The 8,868-nt window shown below is 39.4% G+C and overlaps 1 pseudogene; it reads right to left on the bottom strand.

Moving 5' to 3' along the window:
* Positions 1 to 1,253: 1,253 nt before the first annotated feature.
* On the bottom strand, positions 1,254 to 2,388 carry LOC110306289 (annotated as a pseudogene).
* Between the last annotated feature and the right edge of the window lie 6,480 nt (positions 2,389 to 8,868).

Below are 8,868 nucleotides of genomic sequence, written 5' to 3' on the forward strand. Positions count from 1 at the left end.
CTTCTCCCAGTTACAGTAATTTACTCCTTGTGAGGTAGAAACCAAATGAAGCCATCTCATCAACATTGGCCTCTCCACTTAGAAGAGAACATGATTGGATTGATTTAGACACAAGAGAAGCATCCTTGAATAATCTAATGTTCTACACAGTACCCTTTGCTGTCTCTAATTTGTTAAATTAACCCTACATCCTCAGGTACTTGACTTCATGTGTCACAAACACTCTCACCCCAGGGTCTGAGTGGTACTCTGCTGTGAGGGTTTGGTGTGACAAACCATGCCAGTGCTTGTGAGAAAAATTTCTGCAGTAAGGATTTTTCCCACTTATATTTTAATTTCTCCAATGTGAGTTCTCTGTGGAGGAGGGAAGAAGTGTCACATCTAATTTGATTAGTTTCCTGCAGAAAGCAAGCACATGTTACTTAGTTTAAAGCCAATCTAAGGCTTAACTGGCAACATGATACATTTGGTCATTTAATTGTTATATTTTTATTTATATTTGAAAAGCATAAATTTGTGCTCAAATTTGTTAATAGGTCAAGATTTTTTTTTCAGTTACTGCAGCACTTTTATTTCTTTACACAATGATGTTTTGCCAGGGCCTAATGTTTTCACTGAACAGCAGAAAACCAAAATTTGTCATTTCTTAAAGAATTGAGTACAAAAAACCTTACATAAATTAAAAGGATGGATACATTTACAGGTGTAGATGCAAATGTTCCCAACTCAAGACAACTAACAACCCATGGCTGTCAGGAGGGAAGAAACCAGAACGGAAACTGGGTCCTAAGGCTCGGACTTTCCCATCCGGATAGACTGGCAAGAAGGAATGGATAACTGGTTCAGAAACCCTTGCCAGCCTCGGGAAATCCTAGAAGTCTGCTGTTGGTTAAAACCCTGCACAGATCACTATGTGATGCTCACAGAGAACCACCAGGTTGGGCCTTTCTCTTCCACAGCGTGCTCTCCCCAGCCCCCAAGTGACTGAGCCACATGAACTAAGGACTAAATCAAGATATGCACAGGGTATTANACATATACCAAGGGANCAGTTAACTTGAATACAAGGTCAAAAATCAGCAACAAGTTCTACGATCCAGTGCTGATATCAGATACAAGCTTCAAGGACAAATTTCTTTTCAAAGGCTCATTCCATTTTCATGAGAGTAGCATGAGGTGTGTACATTTGTCAGGGCAAATCGATGCTTCAATATCAGCTCATGCAGCAAATGCCTGGCACCTGCTCAGTCCATCTAGAAGCATTTGCAGTGGATGATGGAGTGGTTCAACTCATCATACTCCTGCTTGCTGATCCACATCTGCTGGAACGTGAACAGTGAGGCCTGGATGGAGCCACCAATCCAGACTGAGTACTTGCGCTCAGGGGTAGCAATGATCTTAATCTTCATTGTGCTGGGTGCTAGGGCTATGATCTCCTTCTGCATCCTGTCAGCAATGGGCGGGTACATGGTGGTACCACCAGACAGCACTGTATTGGCATACAGGTCTTTGTGGATATCCACATCACACTTCATGATGGAGTTGAAGGTGGTCTCATGGATGCCACGGGACTCCATGCCCAGGAAGGAAGGCTAGAAGAGTGTCTCCAGACACCAGAACCGCACATTGCCAATGGTGATCACCTGCCCATCGGGCAGCTCATAACTCTTCTCCAAGGAAGAAGATGATGCAGCAGTAGCCATTTCTTACTCAAAATCCAAGGCAACGTAGCACAGCTTCTCCTTTATGTCACGAACAATTTCCCTTTCAGCAGTGGTGGTAAAGTTGTATCCCTATTCAGCCAGGATCTTCATAAGGTCCTGGCCAGTCAGGTCCAGACACAAGATGGTGTGGGGAAGGGTGTAGCCCTCATAGATGGGCACTGTGTGTGTGAATCTGTCACCAGGTTCCATGGCAATGCCAGTGGTATGTCCAGATGCATACAAGGACAGCACTGTCTGAATGGCCACGTACATGGCTGGGGTATTGGAGGTTTCAAACATTATCTGCGTCATCCTCTCTTTGTTAGCTTTGGGGTTCAAGAGGGTCTCGGTCAGAAGCACCAGGTGTTCTTCAGGGGCCACACGCAGCTTATTGTAGAAGGTGTGGTGCCAGATCTTCTCCATGTCGTTCCAGTTGGGACAATGCCGTGCTCAATAGGGAACTTCAGGGTCAGGATACCCCCCTCTTGCTCTGGGCCTTGTCACCCACGTACGAGTCTTTCGGGCCCATGGCCACCATGATGCCCTGGTGTCGGGGGCGCTCTATGATGGAAGGGAACACGGCCCGGGGGGTGGGGGTGGGGGCGTTGTCGCCAGCAAAGCCAGCTTTGCACATGCTGGAGCCATTGTCAATGACAAGTGCGGTGATTTCTTCTTCCATTGCCATCAGCTAAGGACTCAGCTGCTGCTCTTGCAACAGGGTAGTGGAAAGGAGAGCAGTGTAAGCCTGCAACAGAGTGTGTGTTCAAGATATTTAAAAAGGTATTTTAAGCATTTTTAAAACCTCAATCCAGTTTATTGACAGTTTGTTTTGTACTTTGCCAAAAAATACATAATCAGGAACCATAGTGAATTTCAGCTAATAAGAGATGGAATTTTTTATTTCATAAAAAACGATATTTTAAGAGAATTATCTAACATCAATGGAAAGATAGGTTTTTAGATTGTAGTTTAAAATACTGAACCAAAAATACATTGCGCTTATAAACCAGAATGTACAATAAATTTATCTCTGGTCTCTTTTATTTTTGAATAGTTGAGATGATGTTATTTATTTGTACTAGGTTTTGTACTATTGCCCTAATTTTGATTTTATTATTTAGAAGCATTACCAAGTTGATTTTCATCATTGTTAATTTCTGGTTTGTTGCAATGGTTACTGTAAATTCATTTTATTCTACATTGTACCATTCTAAAGGGTTTAAATAAATATTTCAAAATTTTAAGTTGTAGTATTCATAGGGTTATTCTCTATTTTAATTTTCATTTATTTACTGATTTTAATTAACACAAAATGTAAACAGGTGTATGGACTTTCATGTGATGATCTGGTACATGTATACATTGTATGCTATTCAATTTAATGGGCAGTGTCCAATTCACTGTGCAGTGTTCATAGTCTAGCTCTTAAAACTTTTACAATTGCTTTGTGTGGTAACATTAAAATTCCTTCTAGCTTTATAAAAACATTCAGTATATCTTACAGCCACTCTTCAGTGGGATAGCACAGAATAATTTCTTATGCCTATCTAACAACTGACTATAAATCAACATCAAGTGATCAATCTCCCTTCCCCCTCTTTTCCTACTTGGCTCTCCCCAGTCTCTGGCAATCATGATGACACTCTTACCCCCCCCCCGATTTTTTGAGATCAATTTTTATAGAATCTACACATCAGTGAAATCATTGAACTATGTCAGATTCATTTGAACTCATATTTGTTTCATTATCTTTATCTGACCTATGATTTACAATAAATATAACAAAGACAATAATAATAAATCTAACTGTAGGAAACAGCAAGAAATGCCTACCACTGGGCATAGACATTTGTAACCCATGGTATCCTTTCTTGTTTAGGGTGAGCACCAGTCAGTATTGTGACAGATCATTCTTGACTGTCTCTTTCTTCAATTGTGCTATCACATGAACTCACAAGAACCATACTTGGCCCTGATCAGTAGTGGTCACAAGGTTTTCTATCACCAGGTCAAGAACATCATTTGAGAGACTCTACACTTGATTTCTAGTGTTAGTGTTTCCTCTTTCCCTAATAGACCAATGTTCTTAGGATCCAATTTTATACCTTGTTTCTCTGTGGTCCTTTACCACTAGTTCTTTCAGTTCTTTCAGTTCTTTCAGTTCATCATTGTTAACTTCTGCCTTCAACTACCCTCTGAGGTGTCTCTATGTGACATTCATTCAGGTCCCTGCAGCTCATCAAATACTCCAGGGGTCATGCCTAACTCCTGAATTTTATTTCACCCAGTTTATCACTCAACACAGTTAATGGCTCCCTCATGTTCTAAGTTCTTTTTAATGGTTTCCTGGATAAGTTAGTCTGCTCATTTTCATTCTACCACAATCCTCTCTTACTCTCAATTTTTATGTGTGCACACTTCACTGTATTCTCTTCAAACTTTCAACATTGGAATGCCTGAACCCTTCTATCAGAGAACTCCTTCATACGTAAAATGCTTTGTTAGAATCATCTCCATTTACGAGGAAATTGAACATGTTTACTATGATATACTAGATGAATTTTATGTTAATTTCCATACCTGAGTCTAATCCCAGTACTCCATATCCAACAACTCTGTCTTTAGTTTATAAGACTAAAGATCTTATGATTATGTTATTGGTATTTATGTTCTTATCTTCATATTCACCAGTTTCAATTCATGTATAGAATTTAGCAGGTTTTAATTTGGTATTTTTAATCTCTTCTTTGCAATACAGCATGTTAAAAAATCAATTATTTTATTTTTTATTAGATATTTTCTTTATTTACATTTCAAATGATATCCCTTTCCTGGTTTGCCCTCCAAAAACCCCCTAGCCCCTTCTTCCTCCCGATGCTCACAAACCCACCCACTCCCACTTCCTGGCCCTGGCATTCCCCTATACTAGGACATAGAACATTCACAGGACCAAGGGCCTCTCCTCCCATTATGACTGACTAGGCAATCTTGGCTACATATGCAGCTAGAGCCATAAGTTTTACCATGTGTTTTCTTTGGTTGGTGGTTTAGTCCTAAGGAGCTCTGGGGGTACTGGTTAGTCCATATTGTTGTTCCTCCTATGGGGCTGCAAACCCCTTCAGTTCCTTGGGTATTTTCTCTAGATCCTTCATTGCAGATCCTGTGCTTAGCCCAATGGATGGCTGTGAGCATTCACTTCTTTATTTGTCATGAACTGTCAGAGCCTCTCAGGAGACAGTTATATCAGGCTCCTGTCAGCAAGCACTTGTTGGCATCCACAATAGTGTCTGGGTTTGGTGGTTATTTATGGGATGTATCTCTAAGTGGGGCAGTCTCTGGATGGTAATTCCTTCAGTATCTGCTCCACACTTTGTCTCTGTAACTCCTTCCATAGGTTTTGTGTTCCCCATTCTAAGAAGGCTCAAAGTATCCAAACTTTGGTGTTCCTTCTTGAGTTTTATGTGGTTTGCAAATTGTATCTTGAGTATTCTAAGTTTCTGGGCTAATATCTACTTATCAATGAGTGCATACCATGAGTGTTCTTTTGTGACTGGGTTACCTCACTCAGGATGATATCATCCAGATCCATCCATTTGCCTAAGAATTTCCTAAATTCATTGTTTTTAAGAGCTGAGTAGTATACCATTGCATAAATGTACCACATTTTCTGTATCCATTCCTCTATTGAGGGACATTGGGTTTCTTTCCAGCTTCTGGTTATTATAAAGGAGGCTGCTGTGAATATAGTGGAGTATGTGTCCTTATTACATGTTGGAGCATCTTCTGGGTATAGGCCCAGGAGTGGTATAGCTAGTTCCTCAGGATCTTCTGTTCAATTTTCTGAGGAACTGCCAGAGTGATTTCCAGAGTGGTTGTACCAGCTTGCAATTCCACCAACAATGGAGGAGTGTTCCTCTTTCTGTACATCCTCACCAGCATCTGTCACCTGAGATTTTGATTTTAGTGAGAAAAACTAGAGGGCACAGAGACAGTATCTAATTAACAAAATCAGAAATGAAAAGGGAGACAAAACAACAGAAAGTGAGGAAATCCTAAAAATCATCAGATCCTATTACAAAAGACTATGCTCAACTAAACTGGAAAATCTGGGTGAAATGAACAATTTTCTAGACAGATACTAGGTACCAAAGTTAAATCAGGATCAGATTAACAATCTAAACAGTCCCATATCCCCTAAAGAAATAGAAACAGTCATTAATAGTCTCCCAACCAATAAAAAGAAAGAAAAAGAAAAACAAACAAGCTGGGCGTGGTGGCGCACGCGTTTAATCCCAGCACTTGGGAGGCAGAGGCAGGTGGATTTTTGAGTTCGAGGCCAGCCTGGTCTACAAAGTGAGTGCCAGGACAGCCANACCAGTCTAGGCTGCATGAGATCCTGTCTCAAAAGAAGAACAAGGAGAATCCTAAGTTAAAACTTCATAATCATTTAATCCCAGCACTCGGGAGGCAGAGGCAGGCGGATTTCTAAGTTCGAGGCCAGCCTGGTCTACAAAGTGAGTTCCAGGACAGCCAGGGCTACACAGATAAATCCTGTCTCGAAAAACCAAAAAAAAAAAAAAAAGAAAGAAAAAAAGAAGAAAAACAAACAAACAAACAAACAAACAAATAAAAACAGGACAAGATGGGTTTAGTGCAGAGTTCTATCTGACCTTCAAAGAAGACCGAATTCCAATACTCCTCAAACTATTCCACAAAATAGAAACAGAAGATACTCTACCCAATTCATTCTGTGAAGCCATAAATACTCTGATACCTAAACCACACAAAGACCCAACCAAAAAAGAGTACTTTGGACCAATTTCCCTTATGAATATCGATGCAAAAATACTCAATAAAATTCTTGCAAACTGAATGAAAGAACACATCAAAATGATCATCCATCATGATCAAGTAGGCTTCATCGCAGGGATGCAGGGATGGTTTAATATATGGAAATCCATCAATGTAATGCACTACATAAACAAGCTCAAACAAAGACACACAAAAACAAAAAACAAACAAAAACAAAACAACAACAACAACAACAAAAAACCCATGATCATCTCATTAGATACTGAGAAAGCATTTGCCAAAATCCAACACCCCTTCATGATAAAAGTCTTGGAAAGATCAAGAATTCAAGGCCCATACCTAAACAAAGTAAAAGTAATATACATCAAACCAGTAGCCAACATCAAACTAAATGGTAAGAAATGTGAAACAATCCCCCTAAAATCAGGGACTAGAAAAGGCTGCCCACTCTCTACCTACCTATTCCATATATTACTTGAAGTCCTAGCCAGAGCAAGTAGACAACATAAGGAGATAAAAGGAATACAAATTGTAAAGGAAGAAGTAAAAATATCACTATTTGCAGATGATATGACAGTACACTTAAGTGACCCCCAAAATTCCACGAGAGAACTCCTGAACCTGATAAACAACTTCAGCAAAATAGCTGGCTATAAAATTAACTCAAACAAATCAGAGGCCTTCCTCTACACAAAGGATAAACAGGCTGAGACAGAAATTAGGGAAACAACACCCTTCTCAATATTTATAAATGATATAAAATATTTCTGTGTTAATCTAAGTAAAGAAGTGAAAGATCTGTGTGATATGAACTTCAAGTCTCTGAAGAAAGAAATCGTTGAAGATCTCAGAAGATTGAAAGATCTCCCATGCTCATGGATTGGCAGGGTTAATATTGTAAAAATGGCGATCTTGCTAAAAGCAATCTACAGATTCAATGCAATCCCCATCAAAATTCCCACTCAATTCTTCACAGAGTTAGAAAGGGCAATTTGCAAATTCATCTTGAATAATGAAAAACATAGAATAGCAAAAACTATCCTCAACAATAAAAGATCCTCTGGTGGAATCACCATGCCTGACCTAAAGCTGTACTATAGAGCAGTTGTGATAAAACCTGCATGATACTGGTACAGTGCCCAGAAATGAACCCACACACCTATGGACACTTGTCCATTGACAAGGGAGCTAAAACCATCCAGTGGAAAAAAGACAGCATTTTCAACAAATTGTGCTGGCTCACCTGACAGAATGTAGAAAAATGTGAATTGATCCATTCTTAACTCCTTGTACAAAGCTCAAGTCTTCATCCACATAAAACCTGAGACAGTGAAACTTATAGAGGATAAAGTGGGGAAGAGCCTTTAAGATATGGGCACAGGGGGAAAATTCTTGAACAGGACACCATTGCCTTGTGCTATAAGATGAAGAATTGATATTGGGACCTCACAAAATTACAAAGCTTCTGTAAGGTAAAACATCTTTTAAATAGTTAATCCTGATTTTATTGATTTTGTGTGTCTATCTTAACCCATGTCCAGCATAGCAGGGATTTAATTTTCCACTGAGATTAGCTTTAGAAAATGTCACTTTTTCTTCTACATCAACCATCCAGGGTTCTTTCATTTTCACCCTAAGATGAGGGGGATGCCACAGTGGGCTAGATGTCATTTGTCTGAACTCTGCCACTGTGTCTCTTCTGATGGTCACCCTGCTCACCCTTGTTCAGTTGTACTAGCTCTTGTGCTGTGTCTCAAGCCTGGTACACAGCCAGTAACTGTAGAGCTATAGCCTGTCAATCCTTCATATATGGCTTCCAATATACCTTATAACTACTTCAATCCTGACAGCCTAATCCTCCTTTTAATTAAAGACATCTTTGAATTCATTTTAAATGTCATAGGTTCTACTTTTATCTGGTACTTATTATTATATTTCCATAAAATCGCATAGAGGCATCCAATAACAATTTCTAATGAAATAAAGTACATGGGATCATATCACATCATAGATTCATTGGTCAAGAAATGCAACAAAGAACACCTGAAACCTCATTCAGATCACCAGTGAACCTCAGACTCATAACATTAAACTGTTGAATTGATTGCAAGGCTCTGAGGGTAAATGAAATCGCTGTTCATTCACCTCATCCTCCCTCCTCCTCTCACCTGGCTGACACACCTTTACCCTTTGAATGTTTGACTTGGGCTTCTACATCCAGACTCAACATTCTCTATTGATCTTTGGATGTGGAAATAGTCTTTCTTATTTATATATCTTTGCACTCTGAGATCTTGGAATGAATATTATTTTCATGTGAGTATGTGAAGAGAAATATGTTTTCTATAACAAG

This window comes from Mus caroli, chromosome 11, assembly GCF_900094665.2.
Source record: "Mus caroli chromosome 11, CAROLI_EIJ_v1.1, whole genome shotgun sequence".
Taxonomy (NCBI): domain Eukaryota; kingdom Metazoa; phylum Chordata; class Mammalia; order Rodentia; family Muridae; genus Mus; species Mus caroli.